Genomic DNA, 26,867 nt, shown 5'->3' with positions numbered 1-26,867 from the left:
CATGTTCCGCTCTCTACACACGCAGAGGAGCAGGCATTCCGATTTCACCAATTTAACCTTTCATCACTTACTGTACCCTTCAGTATTGGAACTTTAGTGTATTGATTATCAACAAGTTGATATGAACTCATCTATATATATATATATATATATATATATATATATATATATATATTTTTTTTTTTAATTAAAAAAAATTAGAAAAGGAACGGTCATAATCTATTTTTTTAACAATATATACCTATCTTGGTTTCAACTGTGAACCAAATCACCCAGGCTCTGCCTGAAAATGGTAGCCTATATATTTTCTTTTACTACTGGGGTACTACATGACAACAACGTACTGAATAGTGGTAAACTGATCACAACTATTTGCAGGTATGAGCAATGATTTATAATACTAAGCAAACAGAACTAAAATAACTAACCTACATTTTTTTTTTTTTTTTTTTTTAAATTATCATGTGGCACCAACAGATTTCGATTGGAAATCCACCCATCCATAAACTCTTTTTGCATTCCTGCACATGGGGTCGGGGAGTCACTTCAACAATGACAATCATCTAGAGGCAAGATTCCCACCACCAGACGGCTATCCGTACGGTCACACTCATATACACACTCACACCTATTGCCAATTTAGTGTGTCCAATCTACTTAATGCACGTATCTGGAATGTGGAAGAAAACAAGAGCACCTAGAGGAAACTCACACGAAGACATGCAGACTCTGCACAGAAGGCACCCTTGCTGAGAATCAAACTGCAGAACCTCTTGCTATGAGGCAACCATCCACTGTGATGTCACCACTGTGCAGTATATTAAACAATAACATACTCAATACAACAATGGGATTTACTTCATATGCATAACATATAATGAGTTAAGTATCACAAAACAAAAAGTTTATATAACTAAAGACATTTATTTACGAAGAAATGTTCTGAATGCAGGAACACCTCTTAAAAGGGCATTAGATGACCACACAAAAGAACCCTAGGCATTAAGAACAACACTCCAATAAAAAAAAATGGTGCCTACATTGTACTCATAACTTGCTTGATCTGGACTCATTATTTTGATATGACCCTTCCATAATCAGTGTTACTTTGACAAAAAATTGCTGAATTATAATCAGGAAATATTAACATACATTACAGCTGCATACTTCTTTCACTTCAGAACAAGCATGTCAATTAATGCAGTCTTAACCTGACAGCTATCTTACACCTACTGGTATTAATACTTAAACTCTTCCCCATTTGGGTCCTTTGTCTCTTATTCTGGTAAGGAGGGATTTAAAACTTCGTGCACCACCCAAACATCTACTAATCCTGTCCTGTCACGTTACACAAAAAAAAAAAAAAAAAAAAAAAAAAAAGACTACTACTAATTTTCAGAAACATTCCACACACACTACGGAAGCTGAAAGCTGTTGACAATACTTAAGAACACATCCGAGTATTGAATAATCATGTGCGATATGGCAGTCAGAACTAATCAATATGGAAAGACTAAAGCCAACCAACATTTCGACAAATACGTATCCCTAAATTAAGAGAGAGGCAAGTTCAACAAGTAATAGGAAGTTAAACGAGATGCACATGGCTCCAAAACCCATCATCTAATTCCCCCCGAGTCTATCCAATAAGAAACACATAATGAACACAAAGACTTAAGCAAAAAGTAAATCGATGCATAACATGCTAAAGGTATAATCACCACTCAAAATACATAACAAAACATCACAGAAAACGAGGAAAAAGAATAAAAATGGATAAAAGCAAGCTCCATATTAATATTCACCTTGGCAAGAATGCTCCAATAAGCAGCCCACACAACACGCCACTTTTCACAGCTCAATAATTTATTCCAGCATTGCCAAACTTCTTGAAACCTACATCTAATGACAGAAAAAACAAAGCTTAACAAAATTCTATGCACCGCCTTCCACCCACGACCGATACGGCGCGAATAAATTACGTCATTGACAACACAGTTCGTAGTTTTTGTCGTACTCTCCGGTCCAGAGTTTCAGGTACGCTATGCTTATTGGTCGCGTCACGCGTTGCTGTATGTCATTTGGTGTTTTTGTGTGGCGCACTATTTGAAGCCTGTAATGGTTTGTTTACTAGAAAATTAGGTATTTAGCAAATTGAAGCAATAACCTGCTTTTTCAGGTATATCTTTTTGTTTGCTTAACGATACGTCAAGTAAAGTGTTATAGTAAAAGTAATGTGACTAATACATCATTGGGAGAACACATTACAACGTATTATTTTTGCATTAAAATTTTCAAGAGTATTAAAGCTACTATTTAAGCATAGACACAACATAATAATTCTAACGTATTGTGATGTCTATGAAAAGTTCGCGCTGCGCTATTTTTCCTCATATCTGGGTCATTTTCTTGTGGAAGATTTGACGCGAAGTTTTGTAAATCGATGCTAACAGTCTTTCCATTAGGTAGATCCGATTCCTTCCTGTGTTTCTGCTTAATTTATTGCATCAGTACTTGCACATCATTTGTTTTTACTTGCTGTCCTCCTAAGTAACGCTGTTCTTTTTCCCTCAAAATGCTGCATGCATTTGTTTTTCTGTAAAACATAAACTTAAGTCTATGCGTTTACACGTTCAGTTAAGTTCCACAGATGTTCCCCTGGTGTTGCCCCAAAACCGTAACGCAATTTAAATAAATATTAAAGTGTGCCATAAACCTGCTATATATAAGGCTTAATGTAGATTGAAATTAAAAAAAAAATAACATTATTTGTAAGCAAACCCACCCCCGTGGGTAGGATGGCATAATAGTTAAGGCCTTCACTTGATAAACACATGGTTTAATTATGAACTCGGGTTATTGGTCATGCTTAAAATGGCCCTAGTGCATTTAGCCTAGTATTCACTTATAAACCCTTTATGGTTAATCATTTTTGACCTTTTTGCAAAACCGTTTGTTAATAAGCCTGACCATACCTCTCAGTGCAAGAAATATGGACAAAGCCTAAAATAATGGGGAGACAAGGGCTCAAAAATACGGACAGATTTGTAATACTGCTTTAATAAACTTAGAAAACTGCTAGAATAATAGGACTTTTAAGACTGAGGCTTTTCACTTAAAGTAGTTGTCAGGCATAAGATAAAATGAATGCAGTAGAATAGGTCTGAAAATATAGAGTCAGGCCTGTGTCTTCATTTATATATACAGTTTCAGGGAAAGACAATTCAGTAAAAGAGAAAAGATAACCTTTCTGGCTAAGCATGAGATGTGTAGACATTACAGTTGTCAAAGGAAAGAAGCTATGGAGTGTTCCTTTCTAAAGGGAAAGATGTGTATTTGCAATTGAATTCTAGATAAGGAATAGACAGCACTGTCAGGTACCTGCTAGACAAGGTTTGGGAATCAAGATTGAGGAGGTGGATACACTACCAGAGGAAAGTAACTAAATTGAAGTAATATGTATGTTTAGGACAGAGAGAGAGTGCATTTTCAGTTTGGTACAAGACTTTTCAGATATCCTTGTTGAACTACTTTTGTGCTTTCATTTATCTGCTGTATTATGCTGCTATATACCATTTGAATATGCTGCTGTGACTTTTATATCTGCTGCTATTATTATATGCTGCTCATTACAGTAAACTATTATTAAGCAATCCAGTGCAACAGAACCCTGATTTTCTTACAGTGTTTGTGTTAGCATGCATTTTCTGAAGGATATGAAGTCTAAAACTGAAATGTATGTCATTATTTAGTGACTTAGGTCAGAGAACCACAAATTTGTGAGGAACAGACCGAAAATTTGAGGCAAAAATCTGGCCAGTTGAGAAGTATGAGAATGATTTATTTGTAAACAACTGCTAGCAGTAATGGGGAATCAAAACATTTCATGGCGAGTGTTTACTTTTGGACACACCATGGTATTTTGTGCAGGTGTGGGCAGTGCCGACTGGATTGACATTCCATTGATGTCAGTTAAGTGGTTTAGACTGTGCCATAATTCTGTATCTTCTGAACATTTAAAAAGTTTAAGATAGTTGAAGTACATAAACTGAAACTCTAATGGGCAATACTGATTTAATGTCCGTGAAAGACAACCCCACACATCCAGCAAGGGGGAGTAACTCCCGGATTGACACTGTGAATCCTTGAACCTACAGCACAACATCTGTGTTTTTTAATCTCATCTTTAAAACTTAATTTACAGGAGCATTTATTTTTTGAAAAATAAAAGTTCTGCTATTAATTTGTTTGCTAACTGGTAAGACTGAGATTTTTTTATAATGAAGCTGACTGTGTGTACTAGGTAGTCATGAATTCCTTTTCTCCATTTTTATACAGTTTCTTGCAAATGACCATACCACTGTAATCCATTCTTGACCTGCTGTGCAACTGGGGCTCCTTTGGCTTCTGCTCTAGTGTCCTTTTCTTCATCTCTCCCACGGTGTGTATCCTACTATACATCTGAAGCACTTCATTTCCATATTCTCAGCAGGCTTCCTCAGTTAAGCTGCCTTTACTGTCCATGTTTCAGTGCCATACAAAGCTCACTGGTCTCACCATTGTTTTGCACACCTCACTCTACAACTTCTTAATCATTGTATTCTTCTCTCTGTCACACACTGCCCTTGACACTTTGTGCCAGTTAGCTACAGCACTTAGACATCTAGTTTTAACCTCCTCATTCAGATGTCCCTTCTTCTTAACCACACCTCCCATATATTTGAAGTATTTGGATGTCTGTTTATTTTGTCTCTCCTGAAAAGGAGGTCCAACTTGGTAGAGCACTTTTGCACTGGTGGTTTGTTAAGGAAAAAATAGGTCAGATAATATTTATTAAAAGAACGTCTCAGTATAAATATAATTTTTACAGATAGACATAAGTATGTACATTGAAATATAAAGAGAGTGCTGTAACAAAGAATTTATAACAAGGAATAAAAACAAATACTTGTGTCATCAGTAAGCAATAGTTGAAGTACTTAATTTATACAATATTATATTGTGGCAGTTTAACTTTTATCTTTGGCACAGCATTAATTGTCTGTGTAAGAATCTATAGCACTGTAGAATACTGAAAACTTCTTTTGTCCTTAGCTGGTGGCCAGCGGAGGTGGTTGACCCCATAGTCAGTCAGTACATGACTGTGGTTGCCACTGGATTCTGAACTTCCTTCATGATGCCTTTCTATGCTGTTTGGTCCATGACAATGTTTCTGGCCTCCTGGGGGTTGAGCCGCCTGCATCTCAGGTCCTCTTTAACCTGTTTAGCCCATTTCTTCTTTTTCGGTGCAGATTTGTGAACTCTCCAGTTCACTGGGTCCTCTCTCCATAATGGTATGGTGTTCATCCTGCTCATGTCCAAACCAGCCTCCTGTTCTGGATCAATTTGCTGATTGTTGGCTGTTGATCACATCTGGTCCGAATGCTGTCATTTCTAATGTGGTCACAAAGCGAAATTCCCAAGACTTGCTGCAGGCATCGCATTTGAAAAACCTGAAGCTTGTTCAGCTCTGGCTTGAAGAGGTTCCACGTTTCCGATCCATAAAGGAGAATTGGCAAGATCAGTGCCTGGAAAAGGTGAATCTTGGTGGTGATAGAGATGTTTGTCCTCTTCTTGGAAATTCTGTCAAGCTCTCTAATTGTTGACCTATTCCCACACTTTTCGCCTGTCAAAAATTCTCAGACACTGTGTACATAAACAAATCATGGCCTACCTCACGCAAGAAAACCTGATCACCCCTACCCAGCATGGCTTCCACCTACAGTACTTATATCCTTTACTAACTCTGTCTCCCTAGCTAGAGACAACAATAAGCTTGTGTCCTGTCTTATTTTAGATTTCTCCAAAGTGTCTCCCTCCCCATCCGCCTTTCCAAACTTTATCAACAATCTCTCCTCAGCAACTATCTCTTGATTTAACAGCTACCTCAAAAACAGAGAGCAATCTGTCAAATGGCTGTCTGCTCTTTTTCCCCATTAAAATGAAGGCTCAGTTCTAGGCCGCCTCCTTTTTAACACCTTTACTAACCAGCTTCACGCATCCTGTCCTCAGTTATCCCTCGTACAGTATGCAGATGATTACATAATCATCTCCGTTGCTGACAACTCATCTGACCTGCTCACCGTGACACAAATCTTTCAACCTCACTGAAACATGGCTTACTAACAATCAACTCGTACTAAACCCCCAAAAGACAAAATGTCTACTATTCCTCCCCAAATCCCACTATCGCCTCAAATCCTCATTCACCATCTCCTCCCTTAACAACACTGCTGTCATAGCTGATATCCACACTAAGCTCCTTGGAGCAATCATAGACGACCAATTTAAATTTGACTGCCATGCCCTTCACTGTATCAAGAAAACCCACCAAAAGCTTAGCCTACTGTATATCCTCACACCTGACTCCAGAAACTCACTTGTCAAACATATCTTCTCTCTAACCTCTTCTACAGCTTGCAAATCTTAACTAACTTACAGTTCTCACTACTTTCCAAACTCAAAACCATCTACAGTAAAGTAGCTAGATTTGCTGCTAATCTCCCTTCTAAATCACACCACTGCCATGCTCTCAGTACTCTCAGCTGGCTAGAGTTTCCTAACCGACTCTTATCTTCTCATCATCCATACTATCCTGAATAAGCTCTCCACCTGCCCTAACATTTCCTCACTTGTCTCCCTCTATACCCCCCTCGATCCCTCAGAAGCTCAGACCAATGCCTCTTACAGATCCTCAAACCTAAAAAATCATTGGACAGAATCTCTACAGCTGTCTTCACTCTGTTTTATGGAACAGGCTTCCCATGACCCTAAGAAACATTACCCGTGTCCATGACTTCAAGAAAGCTCTCAAAAATTAGCTAAACAGCACTTGGATTTGTCATGGTAATCATCACACTTGAACCCAATCCTTTCTTCTTCATTTTTTTCTCAACTCCTCCCTTTCCTTCAGAGCCCTCCATTTTCTCTATCTCATAAAAAAATAGCAGACTTCTAATATTTTACCAGTCACTTACTACTCTCCTTGCTATTTCACTTCTTAGTCCTGGTAACCTGCTACCTCCATCCTACTTGCAATATGGCTTTTATATAAACATCTACACCTAATGTAGCTTACAAAACAGAATGCTCTAATTGTACTGTTGTCCACTGATGACAATCCTACTGTGTTTTTGCCAGTTTTTCTTATTACCTGTTTCTATACGTACTACATTGTATGTCACTTATGCTGTTATTCTTACTCGTACTGTAATGGAAATTTGCTTAATTATCTTATTGTATTTTTCTTTAATCATGTTGTAGTTTTCTTTAATCATGCAATTTATTTTTTACTTGGAGCTGGCATGTTTTGACATCGGATAGTACAATTAATGCCATAATAGGAACAGAACCAACTTTCTTATTCAGGAATAAAAAGTCCCTGAAAAGGCTACTATGTTAACAAGAGCCCTACAACCAGTAATAGCAGTAATATACAGGGGACTTTTCCTTGTGGCTCCTGTAATTTCTGTCATTTAATTGATACACATAATAGCTTTGTTCATCCTTATACTGGTGCTACATATAATTTTTAAGTTCATGCGACTTGCAGGACAACAAATTTAGTTTACTTTGGTACAGTGCAATGTTTGCAAAAAATTTTACATAGACAAAACAAATAGGATGCTATTTGAAAGAATGAGGGAGCATCAGAGGGACATCAGGAATTCTAATGTTAATAACTCTGGCTAGGCATATTAAAGACACAGATATTACACACAACTTTAATTTTAAAGTTATTGAGATGGTAAATGAAAACGGTAAACTTGGTGATATTATTAATTATACGGAAAGCCTTGTATTATTTTGGATGCTACATCTGCAAGCTGATAAAGCTTTTGGACTAAATGACGAGGTTTCTATAAAACCTAAATTGAAGAAGAGGAGGTTTTAATTTTTTTTTCATCATGTGTTTGTGAACTGCATATTTTATTGGCTGCCTCTTTTTTAAATTTGTATTTAACAACTGAATTGTGTAATTTGACATGGTCTGAAGAAGTTTTTACGAAAGCGTTTACAAATACCTTCTAGCCTTTGGCACAGTTTTTTACTAATATTTTATGTTTCATGTGCTTCTGATTCTCGTTTGGTGGTTTTGCTCTTTTTATTTTTTACTTAGTTGTACTGTGGAGCTTTTCTCCCCGGGCCTCCGCTATAAAAGGGCAGTAGCTCATTCAGAGTATCCCAGTCAACAAATGTCAAATAAATAAATAAAAATGTTCCCAAGACCAACTCTACCCAGCTTTCCTTCCCAACCAGACCTGTCCTCGTCAATGTGGACATTTGAAGTCTTCCGCCAAGATGATTATCTCATTCTGTGGGATCGAATCCAGCGTGTATTGGAGCTGGTTGTAGAATTTATCCTTGGCTGGGTCTGGACTTGTCTCAGTTGATCAATAGATGGGCAGAATGTGAGTCTTGTTGATACCATCATCCAGTATTGGTTGGAAAGTGATTATGCTTCTTGCAGCCTAGCTATCGACCATAAACCCACCACCAGAGTAGTACAGTGTCATCGTTTCATCGGCTGTATGTGGCTGGATGGTCTGTTCCATATCCAGTGAGTTGTAACTCCAACACTGCAGAGATCTAGATTCTGCATTTCATGATTTCCTTTTGGCCGACTTGGTGGCCACTTTGAATGTTCCATATGGTGATACAGGTTTCCAACTTTGGTGTAATGAATTTCCTTTGGCCAGTAGCCCACTTCTCACCAGCACCCTGGGTCCCCAGTGTTGATGCATCACATGTCCCAGATGCGGTAGCATGAGCGAATGAGTTTGTTTGAATTTCCATGAGGTTTCTTGCCTAGTTTCCCTGTTCTGGTCACTGCGGCAGGGTGACCACCCTCCTCCTTTTGCAGGCGGGCTTGGAATCGTCCTTGGCGAAAAATTACTGAAATTAACTGGAATGAATGTCTTTATCTTTTAATTACCCAGAACGTGTTGAACAGGTGCCAGATATGTGCCAATTTTTTTTGTATCTTTCAGAGTAAAAGTCTGCATACACTGTAGTTTGGTTAAGAATGTTTTATTATGTACAGTGGACTTAGATGTCAACAATATCCAAATCAAATGTTACTTTCTCCAATAACAGTGCTGATAAACTGAATTGCAATGTCCATAGCTTCTGTACTCATTATACTGTTCATAAATTCGGTACTCAGAATATCAAATCATGCATGCCCTTCCTGTGGTTGGGTGGGCGTTCAAAAGACATGTGTAAATAGGCGTGCCTTCGTTGAAGGTTGAACGTCGAGCTGGCACCTTGGCGTTCGTGAAAATCTACTGCCAATCATTAGCGGACCGAAGTTCCACTGTGGCGACCCCTAACCGGGAAAAGCCGAAAGACAAACAACAACTGTCTCCAATAACAATGCTGATAAACTGAATTATAATGTCCCTAGCTTCTGCACTCATTTCTTTTTTCCTGAATAACATACTTAATATTCTGGAATGCTGGATATTTGACCTGACATCCGCACTCATTCTCAAGTGTCTGTATCAAACTTCTGTGGACGGCACTGCAGTGACTTTCTGCTTACCAGTCCGAATAAACTAACTCACTGTGTCTGAAGGATCTCCTAATAATACGAAAACCCTGTAAATGTATACGCATCCCTTTAACCTTGGTTCCCAAGCCTGTTTGTCCTTGTCCTTTCTGTTGTATTTGCATGTAAAATGAAGATATACATCTGCTTCAATATTGCTGCGTTTCTAGGCCTTTAAATTCAACTTGATCTTACAAATCCTTCTAATGAGATCCCTAAATGGGTTTATTTTTGTAATTTCTTTAAAATATGAAATATAAAATGAAGACACAGGCCTGACCTTAATATTAGGCCTCTGCAAAGTCTATTTTACTAACTGTATTTAAGTAGGATTTATTCTGAAATTCTGTTATTACTGAAAGGAAAACTGCTTTGGAACTAAAAAAAAAATAATTTTTTTTTCACTCTTGTCAGAACTATTTTAACATCTTAAAATCACTCTGCTTCTTATTGAATTTGAATGTGTTTTCTGCAAAATGACTGTCAATGGGACTAGACATATCAACGTGCTCTTATTTTTCTTCAGACCTTTCTTTCCTATAATCCATTTCAATTTGCTTTCTATGAGCCATGCCAGACATAAGGAAATAGTGGTGTATTCCCATTCCATTAACATATAATGGGTTTAATGTCAGTCACTATCATCTTTATATACTGTCTGTAACAGGACTGCTTGTTTTATTTTTTTGAATGGCCCTCAGTTGTGTGCGTCTCATGTCTTGTTTTGCAGTATGCTAAGGAATTATACAGTTGCAACCAATGCAGTTGCTAAATTGCAGGCCTTTGTTCAATGTATCATTTTGTAGTCCAAGATGAATTGACAGCCCCTCCCACTACACTTTGGTAAATGTGCTGATACTTTACACGAAAAAATATTTTCTGACTTTGAATGTCACAGACCTCTTTGATACTACATTCAAGTCATCTTAAAATGTAAAGTAGTGTAAACAGCAGACATTTAAAGCTTAGCATTTCAGTACTGATACTGCTTATGTAAATTTGTCAAAAGAGATGACAACCGCCTTTGAACCATTGACTGATCTAATTGCTTTGTTTTGCTATGAAAGGCATGGCTACATTGGAAGCAGCTGTGCATCAGTGTAAGTTGTCTTCCTCTCTGCAATAAAGACAATGGAAAGCAGTTCACACCTCTGTCTTGTTTACAGCAGCCTGAGCTCCTGACTACAAATTTCTGTGTCTGTGGTATATCATGCAGGTGTAGACAAATTCCTCTGCAATTTATGTGAGAAGTTAAGCTTAAAAAAATGGGTAATCTTTCCCTTCCTTTGATATCAAAGTGAGGAAATGAAAGTTTTTAAAGTACAGTCGATTATCTAAATTAATTGGGACCTAGGGTAGTTCAAAACTGTTTGGATAATCACACATACATAGACTCAGATAAAAAAAAAAAAATCTAAAATTTTGTTTTTTTTCTGCATGCAGGGAATACACTTTCAACCTTTCAGCAGTTCTAGTGGACAACAAACAATATTTTTCATGCCAGAAGCTCAAAAAGACACACAAACAAATACGTATAATGTTTACTTATTCAGAATTTATGATGTTTCCTACCCAAAAATTTTGAAAGGGAGCATTCGGATAATTGACATTTCAGATCATCAATGTTCGGATAATCAACTCTACTGTACAAGCAAGTTTCAGGTACCTAAACAATACTGGAATCATATTGTAGGGAGAAGAGCAACCTAAGAGTAGAGTTAAACTGTAGGAGAAGGTGAGAGTTTTCCTTGAACTGGGATTTGAATCAGTTATCACATTATAAATGTATTAATAGTCTGCACTAGAATGGTCACTAGAACTAATATATTTTTCTTGTCAGGTAAATAACATGCAGTCTTAAGCATTTATGGTCGGTTAATTATTTGAAAATCTTTTGAAGTCTCTTAACTTTATGATTTAAAGCGATTGTTTAACATATAGCTATGTAGCCAAACTCTCGTTTTACACCTATAATATATGTATATTGAAACATAATTTTCATATACTGTATACATTTTTTTCTGTAAATCTACAGCTGGATTTGTTACAAATAATCCTGTCCATTTAGCTTTTTAATTTCTATGTACTGAAATAGATGTCTGGCTTTTAAATCTGTCTCTCAAATATCATGTAAATGGGCTGTAATAGTAGAAGTACAAAAAAACTATGCTTTCTGCAGATCTATACCTTTACATACCCTGTCAGTTTCTTTTTAACTTTCTCTAATGTATAATAATTACTGCATAATGGGAACAGTATTCTGTAACAAATTAAGCCTGAACTGTCATGCTTTGAGTATATTAAATAACTATTACTATTAATTCTTTGATCAGTCTTTAACAAATAACTCTGTAAACTGTCTAGTAATGCTGTTAAAAATGTATAACTGAGTATGAATATTATATACTGAAATGTACTGTACTGAACATTTTAAAATAACTGGGTATGAATGTCATATTCTGAAACTTGACTGAAATTTACACTAAAGTGATATATATTTATGCTCAACATTTGAAATAGCTGTGTATGAATATTTTATTCTGAAAACTAAAGTATTACTAAAGCACTACTAGTCTTCTGCCAGTATTTGAACACATGAAAGCATTAACTGAAATCTTGTATTGTTTATACAATTGTCTGAAAATATAACTTGAAACTGACTTTTCTTTAGATAACTAAAACACATTTCCATTAACTACATAAATTATTCAGTATATATGCTAACTTACATTTCATGTATATTTACAGAACATTTAATAAAAAAAATAGTCTTCACCTCTGGTGTTATAGTCTTGTCTTTCTGTAAATACTTGTGTTGTGCAAGACAGCTTTTGCCAAGTTTAGGCCTTACTCTGTATTGTCCCAGTCACTGCTGAGGTATTGGAAGGACCGCCTTAATGTCCAAGGGTTTCCCGATGTGTCTGTCATGCAGTTAGGCTCTCCACCCCCCCCCCCAGTCTCTGGTGCAAGTCTGGGTAGCAGATGTAATATTTTTTCTTGACTGTATTGAAAAACCTGCATTCCTAAAAAGCAAAATGAAAATTATTCAAATATCCAAAACTTACAGCATATCTTTTTGTAGCAATATCTGCAAAGCATAAAAAAGTGTTGGGTCTTTATAACTGTTAAATCTGCAAATGTTATTTATAACTGTTAAATCTGCAAATGTTTATTTTAAACTGATAGCATTACAACTGAAAAATCCACCAACCAGGTGCAACAAAGACTACAGAGGATGTCAGTCAAAATTTCTTTAGCAAATAAAAAACGCTTTATTGTCGCTTTCGTCTAGAAGAGACCTCAGAATAAAAATCAACAAGATAAGCCTTTTATACAGCATAAAAGTCAGTTACCACACCTATAATCCAATTAACCAATTAATCAATCAAAAAATTATCCTAAAACTAATACACTTTAAAAACCTTATAATAACATTTTTGCATCCAAAAAACAAAACAAACTAAACATTTACAAAAACTAATGTATGAATATGTTACAAAAACTAATACATTTTTAACTTTCTGTTTTTTAAAAAATACTTAATGTTAATAGAATCATTCCTCCCTGGTGGTTTGTCCACATCTAACCTTAATTACCAAGTAATTTCCCTCTGTTGTATTCTTTCTGTAAAACACCCTCCTCTTATTTTCCTGGGCACTTTAAATTCTAAAGTAGAAAACAACAATTTCTTGTACTCAGGACATTTAATGGTATGTTTGAATAGTGCATTGTTGTGATTTTTTTGTCTTAATAGAATAAAGATGTTCCTTGATTCTTTTGTTTAAACATCTAGTCAACATTCCTACATAAAATTCCCTATACAATGAGCATACTGCAATGTATACTATCCCCTGAGTATTACAATTGTAAACTCCACCTATGGAAATGGTTCTATCCAAATGAGGTAATTCTATAGTTCTATAAAGGGACCCTCTAAAATGTACCTACATGTGGTACAAATACCACACTTATACATCCCCTCATCCTTTCCACTAATATGTGTTGGAAGTTCATAATAATTCTTGGTTTGCAAATGTGTCTATCCAAATGAGGTAATTCTATATTTCTATAAAGGGACCCTCTAAAATGTACCTACATGTGGTACAAATACCACACTTATACATCCCCTCATCCTTTCCACTAATATATGTTGGAAGTTCACAATAATTCTTGGTTTGCAAATGTGTTTTTAAGTTAAAAGTGTTTTTAAAAATAAATGTAGGTCTTTCTCCAACAACCCATGTTAAATCTGAATTACCTCTTTTAATATTCCAATTCCTACTAATAATTGAAATGATGTTTTTTCTATCAATGGGCATGACAAGGCAGCAAGATGCAAGTCCGTACAACAGGTTAGGTGGAAAATCTGTGTATCTATGTTTCCTGACCTCATTTGCCAGTTTTAACAACAAGCTAGAATGATACCCTCTTTCTAAAACATTTCAATACTAAATGTAACCTCATGTTCAAAAATGCAATCATCAGATGTCATTCTTGAAGCACGAATAAACTGACCTTTAGGAATATTGTTTTTCATATAGGTAGGGTGATTACTAGAATAATGCAACTAATTAACAAAAGTGTTCTTTCTATAAACTTCACTATTGAATTTGGAATTCTGAATATCCCATTTAATGGTGAAATCCAGAAAGTTAACCTCAAGCCCAACTTCTCCTAAAGTGAAACTTCATTCAGATTTATCATTCATATAATTAATCAATTTATGAATATGATCAACATTTCCCTCCAAAACAAAAAAACTAATCATCTACATACCTAACATAAAAAACTACCTTCCAAGTAGAAAAAAGTGGTTTCAAGAATGTACATTCCCACCATCCAAGAACAATACTGGCATAAGCTGGGGCAGCGACCCGTTTTTTGTACCACATGTAGACACATTTTAGAGGATCCCTTTATAGAATTGCCTCATTTGGACAGAACCATTTCCTTAGGTGGAGTTTACAATTGTAATACTCAGGGGATAGTGTACATTGCAGTATGCTCATTGTGTAGGGAATTTTTTTGTAAGAATGTCGACTAGATGTTTAAACAAAAGAGTCAAGGAACATCTTTATTCTATTACAACAATGCACTATTCAAACACACCATTAAATGTCCTGGGTACAAGAAAGTTTTGTTTTCTAATTTAGAACAGGTGCCCAAGAACATTAGAGGAGGGTGTTTTAAAGAAAGAATAGAACAGAGGGAAACTACTTGGCAGTTAAGGTTAGGTGCGGACAAACTGTCAGGGATGAATGTTTCTATTAATATTGTGTTTTTTTTTTTTAAAAACAGAAGGTTAAAAATGTATTAGTTTTTGTAACATATTCATACATTAGTTTTGTAAATGTTTATTTTTTGCTTTGGTTTTTGGATGCAAAAATGTTATGTATTATAAGGTTTTTAAATTTATTAGTTTTAGGATACATTTTCTTATTAATTATTTGGTTAATTGACTTTTATGCTGTATAAAAGGCTTATCTTGTTGTTGATTTTATTCTGACGAAGTCTCTTGGAGACGAAAGCGACAATAAAGCTGTTTTTATTCGCTAAAGAAATTTTGACTGACATCCTTTGTGGTCTTTGTTGCAACTGATTGGTGGATTTTTCAGTTTTAGTTTTTTTTTCTTGCTGCTTCATCCTATAGGGACTTTCTTGGTGAAACTGATAGCATTGCTTGTTGCCCTGTCTTTATTTACATTTTTATGCATGAAATAAACATGTTACTGTAGTGAAATAGACCTGTGTTGCCAATAGTTAAATTCTTGCAAGTCTATAACTGAACTGCTAATGTACTGCAGTGAAATGGAAAGGCTGTAGCTTCATTATTAAATCAGACAGAAACCTCATTGGCATTGGTTTTCTTCTGTCATAAACTCAAATGAAACTAAAGTAGTAATTTGACACTGTATTAAATTTTCAGCATTTTTTTTTTTTTGCATTTCTGCACCTTTATAAAATTAATCTTAACTGCTGAATTTTCTACTTTTACTTTGTGACCCTCAGGTTGTAATGTACAAAATAATTTCTTCAGTGTGCAGGTTTCTGCCCAGTGCCTTCCATGTAGCTGCTGTTTCAGCTGGTGTCATTTAACTCTCAGCACTACTGAATGTTGCAAGGATTTATTATTATTGTCTACAATTTTCTTGGAATAATAGTAAAAACTGTTGCTGCATAAAACTGTCACAAATAATATTTAACATACTTTCACCATACTGTTTTATGGCATACAGTACTGCCTTTAATTCAGCTTGCTGGCATGTAATCTGATAATTTAGTAAAATAAGTCCATGCCTCTGGTAAACTGTAATTTCTGCATGAAATATATAAAATCTTGAACCATTTACACATTTATTACTAAAATCGAACTTATCTGATTCTGGAACTTTTAAAATTTAACATTGATTTTAAAATCTACATTCTGTAAAACTAGCAAAACAGAATTTAATATGTGGAAGTGCTGTTCTGTCTCTGTCCATATCAAGATGTACATGCATTGCAACACTTTACTGCCATAATTCAAAGGTCTTAATGTCTTCTAAAACAAAATAATAACACAAAAAAATTTCATTTGCTAGATCTGTAACTGTAAAATATTTATTCTGCGAAATTAACTTGACTGTCATTTTTATGCCATAACACAACTTGTGCTTCCAGAATGGTAAATACATATAGTAATTTTAAATCTAGTACTAGGCTGAAACTGTTAGCTTTTGTCTTACTGGCCATAAAAGTGAATTGATTTTTTTCCAGTCTGTCTTTGCTTTTCTGAAAATAAGATACTGCTTCTGAAAACGTGGTAACTTGACTGCCTGCACTCCAGCTGTGGTAACTGAACCAGAATTTATTTTTTCACCAGTGAATCTGTGGGTTCCGGTCATAACTGATTCTTCAAATTCTGTACATGATTTGCACAATCTACTGCACACAAATTCTTGCAAGTGTCATCTGTATGCACTATTGTGTATTCTGTAGCATTTTTATTTTTCTTAAAATCTTACAAGTGAAGCCTAAAACAACATGCAAGTCTGACATGTCCATACCTAGTACGCTTCCGTTACACTCAGAATGGCTAATTGCTGTAACCATCGACCCTTCACATCCTGCCATAGCTGCACTCATGTCCTCTAATTGAGGTCTGTTTGTAAATGGAATTGGTGTGTCTGTATTAATCAGTACATTATTCCATAATTTCTTGTCTGTAAACAATGAAATTTTCTCATTTCTTTGGTGCTGGACTGCTGCACCTTTTATAGATAAGCTGGAGATCCTTTTTAAATAGAACTAGCAACAACACTGTCTTGAGCTATGGTATGCTTTTCTTCTCTGTCTTTCATCGAAACATTAGTAATAACATTGACTTGAGCTATGCTATCGATTTCATCTTTATTTTGCCCTGTGTATTATTTATACTGGTGTTTACTTTATCAAACTGATCAAGATCTGCACTCTGATCTCTCTTATCCCTCCTCAATGCAATATTTGCACTGGCTTCTCAAAAAAATAAACCAGAATTTATTACAGTCTGAAGTTCTGCATTTGAAATAACGTGAACTTGAGACATTGCAAATGTTTGCTTTGTGTTTTGTCTGGAAATCTGCATGTTACGTACACTGACCGTGTTTTGTATTTGCAATACTTTAACTTAACTCTGCATTTTGAATTACATGTACTGTAGCATTTATACTGATTTCTGAAGACTGAACTAGAATTTGTTTTAATTTGCATATTTAAATCTGAAACCGTACTAATATTAGAAGCTAAACCATACTGCCAGTCATAAGAAAGTGTGTCTGTTGCCTCACTCATTACAGTATGCTTCTGTGTTTAACCCTTTTGTGTCTAGAACAATTACATTCCTGAATTAATAACATTGGAATTTAAATGACCATTTCTGGAACACAGTTTTTTACACTGCCCTCTTGTAAGGATTTCCTTGGCTCTATGATGTCGTACTGGAAACTTGAAACTCTGTTGTCTGCCTTGGAGATGGTGAAGTTTTCCAATGTGTTGCTGTTAACAGGATAACTGCAAATATCCCCCCCCCCACCACCAACGGTTCACCATTGTAATAATTGATAAGACTGTAGAATACTGAAATGAATTATTTTTTAACATTGGTTCTCAAGCCTGTTTGTACTTAATGTAGGGTTGCCACTTTCGTTGTGGCCAAAACCGGAGAAAGGCCACAGCCCTCGCATAACCTGTAACCCCGCCCACTCCCACCCTTCTACTTTCCATGTTCCACCCATTTGTGACGTCTTTGACATCAGCTGATGGAGAACGCCCCATTTTTACATTCCTGATGCCTGCTTTCTGCCAATTTACTATGCTTTTCTGTAAAAATGCATAGTAAATCTGCTGATTTAACAAACTCCGATAGTCTGTTTCTTTTTTGAAATAGAATACCGGAGTTTCTACAGTGTTTTCCAGACTACCAGACAGTCAGTTTGATTTTCGGATAGTTCAGAAAAAAATGGAGAGGTTGCAACCCTAACTTAATGTATTACACATTTTGTTAGTACTTTGTATACTTGTTAGTATTCTTGACTGAAGGCTACTGAAACATTCCTTTCTGTTGTATCTGCATGTAAAATGAAGATATATATCTGTTTTAATATGGCTGCATTTCTAGGTCTTTAAATGAAACCTAATTTTGCAATCTGTACTCGAGTAAAAACAAAAGCAGCGGTCTAGTATGTGTATCACAAACTGAATATGGATGCAGTTTCATTACAGCAGTCTATAAAGGATACTAGCAAATGCATCAGCAGTAATTTTGGTGTTCTACTTAGTAAATCTGATGTTTTGTTAGGAAAATTTGAGCAATCTACAACCAAACAAAATACACCTATTGGCAGTGGAGTGAGGATATAAGATACAATTTGGAGTAGCAGATAACAGTTGTAAACATAATATATATGAATGCTAGTATGAAGTAAATATATTAAAAGCAAGTCAGAGAACCACAACGGAATTAAAGCAATAGACAGTAAACTTAAGTTGCTTAAGACCATTTAAAAGTGTAGACTTGCTCACTGGCATGCCAGAATTCTCTCCCTTTTGGGTTTAGAAACCGTAAAGGAAATAAAATCCTGTGGTACTTCTGGAGTTAGACAAGATCCTTGCTGTAGGACCAGTCCTGTGCTAGCTGCAGTCTTCTTTTAGATCAATGACGTCTGGAACACACCTCATGATATAAAATTAGCATATATCAGTGCTCATAGTATGTGGAAGAACTGCTTTTGCAAGGCCATTGTGACCTGATGGCTTCTTGAAGGAGTAGCATCCACCTTTCAGTACTCTGGAGCAGGAATGAGACCAAGTAGACAACTGTCGGAATTACTGTGGACATTTGTGGGTTAGGAGCAAGATAGCCATTTAGACAGATTACAGAATGGCAAAAATACCATTTTTTTTTTTTAAAGGCAGTAGTTCAGTACCACAGGGCAAAGTTGCTCAGTACAGAGATGGATTAGGAAAACAACATGTGCAGGAACTGTGTAACTGTCAGTCTTTGGTCTGTAGATATGTGACAGTTTAGCCTTGTTCAGCTTTCAAAACTATACCTGACTGCACAGAGGGGACCTGTTTTGTGTAATGCAGTGCAGGTTTTCCACAATACAAAGCTCTCTAACAGGTCCTAAGGTAAGTACTAGACTAGCTATCCTTGCAGGCCATTTAAGCCTATCCAAAGTCCCTTTTGGTGTTTGAATAAACCTATCCCATTTGGTATTGGATTGGCCTTTCCCCATTCCATGATCGGTAATTATATATTATCCCCAGTGAGTAAATGGGATAGTGCCATAGATAATTTGAGGGGACCCATGTGTGAGATAAAGCATTTAAGAGCTGCGTCTGTCCTTTAATGATACAGGGGACAGTCCTGTTAAATATTTTATTACTCATAGATGCAAGTTACAGTTGAATATGAACAGGGATGCGCTTTGTTTTATGTGGATGGGGAGTCTGTTCCAGAGGATTGGTATCCTCTGTGAGATACACTTCTCCCTCCAAACTGTTCTGTTGATGTAGCAGAAGAGGTTTAGTTCCCTATAATAAGTATTTCTGATGCCATTTGATTTGTTGATGTGCAGTAGGTCAGTCAGTATTGGGTCAGAGGATACCTTGTATGACAGATACAGACAACCTCTTTGTAGTGTGTAGGGTACTGAATATAGTGACTTCTATGTGTAGAAGTGAAATGAGTCAAACATTAATTGCTGGCAATGGATGAAAGTGCAATTTTCATTAAAATAGTTGCTTTTTAAATACATTATTGTAGAACCGTGGTATTAGAACAAACTCCTGAGTACAGTTTGTATTACAAAATTAAAAAAAATAAAGATTTGAATTCTCAGGATGCAGCACAGGGTTGTAAATCTGAAAGTAAAATCAAAGCAGCCTCTTTATATTGGAGTTCCTATTAGATGACCGAAGACGCATTCTTTCAAATGCGTCTTGGTCGAACTTGAAAGGATGAAAAGGCAAAATGACGAAGCGGCATATAAGCAAATTCTTTCCCTGGGAAAGAAATCGTTTGGCCGCATCCATTACTTTGCTGTTTCTGTCACTGTAGTGTGATCTCGGAGTTGGTATATTTAAGTACAGGGGGTGTGGGGGGCACAGCCACCCACATCAGGGGTGTGGGAGGCGAAGCCCCCCACTTTATATGTTATGTTTTAAGTGTTTTTTGGAACAGTGATTTTTTTTTCCCCTTGGAAAAAAAATCGCTTTTCTAAGCGTTCGAGTTTGTAAGCTTTCGCTTACATGGAATCGAAAACCATCGTTCGCTTTTCTAAGCGTTCGATCATTTAATATAAACCCTTATATTGATTCTGATCACAAGGGCGGCCACGGTGGTGAAGCGGTTAGCGTTGCCACCTCACAGCAAGAGTTTCTCCGGTTCGATCTTCGGCTGGGGTGTCTTCTGTGCAGAGTCTGCATGTCCTCTCTCTGGTCGGGTGGGTTTCCTCCGGGTGCTCCGGTTTCCACCCACATCCCAAAGACATGCTGTAGGTGGATTGGACACTCTAAATTGGCCCTAGGTGTGAGTGTGTGCATGTGTGCGCCTTCTGTGGAAGGTTGGGCGCCGGGCTGGCAACTCAACACTGTAAAAACTCTACTGCCATTCATGAGCGGACAGGTGATCCACTGTGGCGACCCCTAACCGGGAAAAGCCGAAAGAAGAAGATATTGATTCTGATCACAGTTACATTATTTTCTGATAGTCATACTACAACTAGTTTACTATTATACTAATATCAAATGTTCTTAGTTTATAAAGCTCACTACTTACTGACCTTCAAGAAGATTGATTTCCATGAGCTCATGTTGATATGTTCTGTTAATATGTATGAAGATTATTTTTGAAGGAAATTAATAAATGAGTAGCTCCAATTGTAAGGGGAATCCTAGTCCATAATCTCTGTGAATGTTGTGTAATATAATCCCACTCATTTTTCTGTTATTGATAATTTTTTTTTAGCATTATGTTCCTTAATGTACTGTTACCCCCCCCCCCCCCCCGTGCATTCCAAGTAGTACCATTTGGCTTTAAAACAAAAACCATATCAGACATAGACCTAGACCAGGCAGATCACACCTCTAAGTAACCTATAAGAAACAAGCAAGTAATAATTACATAAGCTTTTCCACATAAATCAAGTTTTTCAACCCCATGACTGTTCTTATAAGAAATCATTGTGGCTTTTCAAGTTGCTTCAGAAGTTCTTCAGGTGGCTTGTTAAAGGCTGCAAAATGTATTGTTGTGTTCAATAATAGGATGGATCATTGTGGTGAAAAGTAGTACAGTCTTTGCAGAATAACTACCATTGAAGAAGTGAGACTACTGTGAGAGACTAGTGCTAAACCTTAGTTTGGGAACAGTTTTGAAGCTGTCCCTAGATGTTAAGGAGATGTGAAGAGTGAACTCAGAGATGTGCATTAACCTATGAAAGCAATATAGATGTGATATAATAAAAAGGAACTGGCCGATTCTGGTTGCCGTTAACAAACTGAGGAATATCCTTGGAGAAGTATCTAAATTTTCATTTAAAAATAATGTTTCACTCGAACGTCAGTTGTGTTATAGGCAGAGGACTCCTGTTCATCGGACTGTTTGTGAATGAAGAGACATTTAGATGTCACTCTTGATCTGCAGGTAAATTTATTAAGTCAGGATCTCGTATGAAACATCCAAAAATGGATAGTTTTACTGACTTTAGATTTTATTCCAAGTGTCAAACTGCAAATGTGTTGTACTTTGCGAGCTCTTCTGCATGTGATAATGTTTTATGTTGGTAAAATAAATCGTACGTTGAAAGAGAGGATTATAGAACATGTAAGGGATGTTGGTAAGCTAAAAGATACTAATGCCCTGGTAAAGCATGTTAAAAATACAGACAGCAGCCACTGTTTTAAATTTCTTGTATTAAACTGTAAATTTAAGCATAAGGAGTGGAAATATTAAGAATAGGATGGAGCAATGTAATTTGGAATGGATCATTGAATTGGGTGCGGATAAGCAACCTGGCTTGAATGACAATATATCTAAAACCTGTTCTTAAGGCTCATTACTCACGTCACTGATGGGATGAACCCTGGCGGGTGTTTTTAAATAGTTTAATTCACTCCTAGTCTGTATGGTCTGAAGTCTGATTCATTAAAACGCTTACCGGTATTTACTTTGCTTATTGTGTTTTGCTTAGTTATTGAAGTTTTATCAGCTCTGTTGGTCGGAGAGTTCTTTTTTTGTATACATTGTTCTTGGTTCATTTTTCGATCAATACTCACTGCGTTCTTCTCCTTTCTTTTGTGTAAGAAAAGGAAACTGCTTCTGTTTCTTCTGATAATAAAAAAGCCCGTAGGTAAAATTTATCCCTGAAACCTTTTCCTTTGTTCCAAAGGAAAATGATTGAGCAACAGAGAAAAGTGCAGAAGCTGACTAAAAGAATCAGTAGAACTTTGGATTTGAACCTGAGACTGGTGTTGGCAGATGGAGATGATCTGGAAAAAGACTGGCAACATTGTGAAATTAATCCAATTACATATAGTATTCAATATGTAAAATGAGTCTTTGCAAGAAGTTATAGTAGTTGAGAATGACTGGAAGTTTGTTGACCTTAAACGGGTGTGTGAACTGTTTATATCCTTAATGTTTAGAAGGACAATGAAGGGACTGAAGTCATAAAAATTCTTGATGTGAATTGCATGCTTTATTGTAAAGCAGGTTTGTATAGTGTGCAGCCAAGGGAATTTTAAATGAAAAGTTGGGGGAGTCTCACGGGTGACTGCAGTATACGTTAAAGATATTAAAGCAGGTAAGTACTTTTTCTTAGTTGTACCATATCCAGGTTTTACACTGTAACAAGGTAAGAAAGGCTGGAAAGGAGGAGGTTGAAGATATTATAATGCTGTGAGCTTTGGCTGTTGGAGTGGGGGATATAAAAGTGTATTGATCATATTATGAGTAGAATTAAGATAATTTACCTTGGTTTACCGAATTGACTGTCTATTTCAGTGTTCTTAGTTTACGCTATTAAGCATGTAGGCTTGCAAATTACGACAAAATAGAGACAAAAATGGAAAATGGTAGTCCTTTCTTCTATTTGCAAAGTAATTAGGGAGACAGGAGGCCTTCAGGTGCAGACAATAATGAGAAGTTTGAACAGTGTGTTTTGGGTAAATTTGCAAAGATTTTTTCATGCTTCTGCAAGATCATTATATTTTTTTCTGTCACTGCCAAATAATTTTGCTTACAGACAAGCAGTATGCAAGTACAAGCAATTGATTATGAGAAGTCTGAATACTGTATGCTGAGTGAAATGTATGCGTTACATCGTAATTAACATTTGAGTGCACCAGTGAGCAGTTCAGTGAAAATTAAATTGTTTGAAACTGTGGGAAGTAAATAAGTTATACATGCACTTGCCTCACAGCCTTAATACCTCAATGCATTTTATACAACATTGCACAATCAGTTTACTTTATTTACCCTTAAGTCAGTGCACTTTATCCTTAGGCTAAAAGTTAATGTCTATTGAAAGCATGCAAACTGTCCATGTCTTGGAGGAGAAGAGACACAAAAACAGCAATCAGTGTAAGTAGAAACATAGGCTCTAACGTGCTCAAGCTGAGTACCTTTAGGTAATGCCTGTGAGTGCAGATATTGATTTGGGGCAGCTACTTCTGTCAGAGGATGGTGGTCTGAAAATCTATTTAGTTTGAGTGCAATCATTAAAACTGGAAATCTTGAAAAGCAATGTGATATAGGTTCAAAAGAAGACGAGAAGAAGCAACTTTATAAGAGATCAACCTGCCAGATATTAATGAGTTCATGTAAGCTAAACAAAAATATGCATTTAAATGAACTGTCGTGTAAATAGGTGAAATGATTGTTTCTTATCATAATGGTGACTGTGTCCACATTACCATGGAGTGTAGGTATAGACAAAAAGTAGTGAATTATATTATGAAGTATAGAGGGCAAACAGCAATGTTGCAAAAGCATATTTGAATAGATCAAAGCACATGAACTTGATAAAAAATTCAGCTTGCCCATTCAGCAGAATGTCATGGAAAAAGGAAATGTGCAGCAAAACTGAATGCAAAAAGCATGAATATTGACGGAAGTGGAAAAACGTCAATAATGGTAGATTTGTGGTAGTAAAGAATTATTGGCAAACAAGGAAGATTAAGATGGCATGTATTTATATTCCACCTAAAACTGATGTAATGGCTAAGGGAAGTTTGGGACAAATTATCAGCTTTCATCACGCACTATTTATGATTGGGGATTTGCAATTAGTTTGGAATAATGGGGTGTATTAGAGGGACCTAGAAGGGAAAATATTATAAAAGAGGGTATATTTCTGAAGAAATGTATAAGAATATTTGGAAAAAGTTTTGATTTTAGTAGTAAGATCTCTGACAAAATTTCCCAAGGTACAGCAACTAGGCTAGACTGGATAGACATTTATATTTCAGAGGAGCATCTGTATTTAATTGTAAGCTTTGATGTGTGTCTAATAACTTCCAAATAATGCACCAATAAAACTAAGATAAAGATACAGGTTAATGAAGTAAAAATTTAAATATTGTTGCTTCCATACTTGCCTGTTAAAAAGAAAATAATTTAAGGAATGGGCACTGAAAATTTTAAGAGTTATAGAAGGCAGAATTTTTTTTCAGAAGGGATAGCTAGTGAGCAGGAAAACATGAAAATACGTTTTAAAACATGGTAGCAATAAGAGAGTAAGAAATATGAGTAAATAATATGAATTATCTACAGGGGTTGACAGAGGTTAAAGTATTGCAGAATAAAGGGAATCTCACAGAACAAGAAGAAGAGCTACTGCAGAGTGCAAGGGGAAAATTAGGGAGTATTTTAATAATATGCAGAAGATTAGAAACGTTGCATAGCTCCAGAGCACAACAATGTTTAGCACAACTTGAGCAACAGCAGGTAGAAGGAGCCTAACACAAGAAAAATATCCACATGTGCTATAAAAGTATTCAAGACTTTTTTCTGAACGTTTGCATAAAGCAGAGGCAAGTGGAAACCACCAAGACAGGGTAGAAAAGGAAACATTTATGGAAGACTTAATTATGCCAAGTTTAGAGAAAGATTAGGCTTAACAATTAATAAGTAGGATAAAAAGGGATGAGATAAAAGTGATGGATGATCAGACGACAGGGACATCTCCAGAAAGAGACTGTATTCTTGTGGAAGTAAAATTTTGGAAGGAAATAATAAAGATCTGGATGGTTTTGTTTAACATCTTAAAGGATGGGGAAGAAAGCTATGGTGGCTGTATTACCATCAGAGAGCAAGGACCCTTCAGCCATAGTTTCCTATAGATCCATTTCAATTTTAAACCATGATTTCAAAGTGTTTGTTTGCACTAGCTAAGAAAATGGCAAAAGTGTTGCTGAAATTGATAGATATGGATTAATTTGGTTTTGTGGAGGCAAAGCAAATATTTGACAACATTAACAGATCAATGATTATATAGGAAAATGCCACGATTATTGGTTGGTCTTGATGCAGAGAAAGTATTCAGTAGAGTCGGCTGAAATTTTTGGAATAGGACAGCAAAAGCATTTGCATTCCATGATAGAATAATAGGTTTAATTAGGAGATGCTATAAAGGGTAAGAGGTAAGAATTAAGGTGAGAGGGTTCCTCTTCAACAAGCTGTGTTTGAATAGAGAAATCAGGCAGGGTTGTCCTCTTTCATCCTCTCCTATTAACTTTGTACTTAGAGCCATTGCCTAAGAAAATAAGTATATTGCAAATTCAAGGAAATAACTAGTTATGGTACGCAAGAAAAGTTATCTTTCTTTGCAGATGGTATTATATTTTACTTGATAAATCAAAAAAAAAATTAACATGTCTGTGCTGTGGAATATTTTGGGACAGTTTCATGTCATTCCAGGATGTAAAATTAATGAAGATAAAACAAAGGAGGCTAAAGAAGTAAACTATGTATCAACAATACTCTTATATATGAGGACATAAGATGAAGTCTTTAAGTGAATGGATAATAAAGGATTCTGCTGTGGCAGCTAAGGATATTTGTGTAGAGCCTAAACAAGATATAATACAAAAAAATGAGAAAATGAAAGCACTTCATGAATTTGGATAGTAAGATGCAATTATTGAAAACATTTTTAGTCTTTTTAGTTTAATATATAGGTCAGGCATATTTTTGTGAACAAGAGGAATACTTGAAAGAATTTATTTGGGAGGTGAAACGGGCAAGAGTTAAATGGGATAAATTGACTACTCCCATAGAACAAGGTGCTTTAGAATTGCCTAATTTGAATCAATACTTTAGAGATATGCAGTTAATGTTCATATACATGACACAAGCAAAAGGTTGTAAATCAAAGTGGAGTTGCATGATAATGATAAAGATGAAACCAGGGGTGGGGAGGTGGGGTGGTTGAAGAATAAGGACAAGGTAGGATTTTGGAGGCAGGTCTGGAGAATATAATATTTTATAAAGTAGCAGAAAGTATCCTAAGAACTAAGCCAACACAGGAATGGAGAAAGGAGATTTTACTAGTAGAGATGACTGTAAGCAGAGGTATAGAAAATAGGCAACAGGGAGAAGGGGACTGGAATTTACTGGAGAAAAATAACCAAGAATCAAAGTGTAGGGAGCAAATAACTAGAGAGGGAAAATAATAGATTGGAATGAGATCATAACTCTGAAAGAAAAGAGACTGAATTCCTTTCCTTACTGATGAGGTTTGCGCAAGGTACCATT

General features: G+C 36.0%; 2 protein-coding genes across 7 annotated transcripts in view; one reads left to right on the top strand and one right to left on the bottom strand.

The window, feature by feature from the left end:
- RAE1 (ribonucleic acid export 1) overlaps positions 1–1,948 on the bottom strand; it is a 601,382-nt gene extending 599,434 nt beyond the window's left edge. For 3 of the 6 annotated variants that reach the window (XM_044090057.1, XM_044090054.1, XM_044090056.1), the window contains exon 1: positions 1,806–1,943. The gene's annotated coding sequence lies outside the window, so the exon portion shown is untranslated. Of the gene's footprint in view, positions 1–1,805 lie in introns of all 6 variants that reach the window. The other 3 variants (XM_044090053.1, XM_044090055.1, XM_044090052.1) reach the window with 2 other exon arrangements.
- Positions 1,949–2,066: 118 nt separating this feature from the next.
- SPO11 (SPO11 initiator of meiotic double stranded breaks) overlaps positions 2,067–26,867 on the top strand; it is a 1,671,983-nt gene continuing 1,647,182 nt past the window's right edge. The window contains exon 1 of the mRNA XM_044090058.1: positions 2,067–2,179. The gene's annotated coding sequence lies outside the window, so the exon portion shown is untranslated. The remainder of the gene's footprint in view (positions 2,180–26,867) is intronic.

The sequence above is a fragment of the Protopterus annectens genome, chromosome 12.part0, assembly GCF_019279795.1.
Source record: "Protopterus annectens isolate FY-2018-M chromosome 12.part0, PAN1.0, whole genome shotgun sequence".
NCBI classification, from domain to species: Eukaryota; Metazoa; Chordata; order Ceratodontiformes; family Protopteridae; genus Protopterus; species Protopterus annectens.
This window is presented reverse-complemented; position numbering and strand designations above follow the sequence as displayed.